Source organism: Coturnix japonica, unplaced genomic scaffold (genome assembly GCF_001577835.2).
Source record: "Coturnix japonica isolate 7356 unplaced genomic scaffold, Coturnix japonica 2.1 chrUnrandom675, whole genome shotgun sequence".
NCBI classification, from domain to species: Eukaryota; Metazoa; Chordata; class Aves; order Galliformes; family Phasianidae; genus Coturnix; species Coturnix japonica.
This window is the reverse complement of record NW_015440039.1, coordinates 89-1,399: the sequence shown is the minus strand read 5'-3', so window position 1 is coordinate 1,399 and position 1,311 is coordinate 89.

Here is a 1,311-nt window from a genome sequence, read left to right as displayed (position 1 = left end):
TGCAATTTGCAACTTGGAGTCTGCAGGTGCAATTCCTACCGCATTTGCAGTTGCATTTTGCAGCAGTTTGCAGTTTTCAGGTGCAGTTTGCAGGTGCAGTTGCAGCTGTCCTTGCAGTTGCAGTTTGCTCCCCTCCTGCCATGTGCTCTCTCTGCAGGATGCGCTGCTGGGGTTGGGTGCCGCCATCGACGCCGCCCACCTGCAGGATGCGCTGCGTGCTGCATTGCTGGCGCTGCTGCCCCGCGTGGTACGTGGGGCTCTGCTGCATGCAGCAAATGGGGTTGGGGGGTGTGTGTGGGGTGTGTGCATGCATGGGGGTGTGCAGTTGCATGTGTGCGTGCATGTAGTCTTGCAGTTGTGCATGGTTGTGCATGCACACGGGTGTGCAAGTAGGTGTGCACATGGGTGCGAGCAGTTGTATTTGTGCATGCACAGGAGTGTGCATGCATGTAGTTTTGCAGTTGTGCATGGGTGTGCATGCACATGGGTGTGCAATTAGGTGTGTGCATGCATAGGAGCGTGCATGCGAATGGTTTTGCAGTTATGCATGGGTGTGCAATTAAGTGTGTGCATGGGCACGCAGTTGCATGTGTGCATGCATAGGAGCATGCATGCACGTATTTTTGCAGTTGTGCATGGGGGTGCAATTAGGTGTGTGCATGGATGGGTGCATGCATGGGTGCGTGCAGTTGCATGTGTGTATGCACAGGAGCATGCATGCATGTAGTCTTGCAGTTGTGCATTGTTGTGCAAGGACATGGCTGTGCAGTCAGGTGTGTGCATGGGCGTGCATGCATGGGTGCATGCAGTTGTGTGTGTGCATGCAGATGTGTGCCCAGAGGGACCGTGCATGCATGGGTGTGCATGAACACAGGGGTGCATCTGCATGTGGATGTCTGCATGCATGGGTGTGCAGCCCTGTGTGCATGTCCACATGTGCTTGCAGCATGCAGCTGGGTGGCTGCATGCATGGAAGCATGTGTGCACGTACTTGCATGTGGCTGTGCATGCACGTAGACATGCAGTTGTGCTTGGGTCTGTGTGCGTGCATGCATAGGAGCACGCATGCATGTAGTTTTGCAGTTGTGCACGGACATGGCCGTGCAATTAGGTGTGTGCATGGACATGCGTGCATGGGGGCCTGCAGTTGCAATTGTGCATGCATAGGAGCGTGCATGCAAATGGTTTTGCAGTCGTGCATGGCTGTGCATGCACGCGGGCGTGCAGTGCTGCACGGGGTGCAATGTGTGGGGCAGGGGGGGTGTCAGTGCCCCACTGTGCCCCCTATATTGGCCCCACATTTAGGAGCAC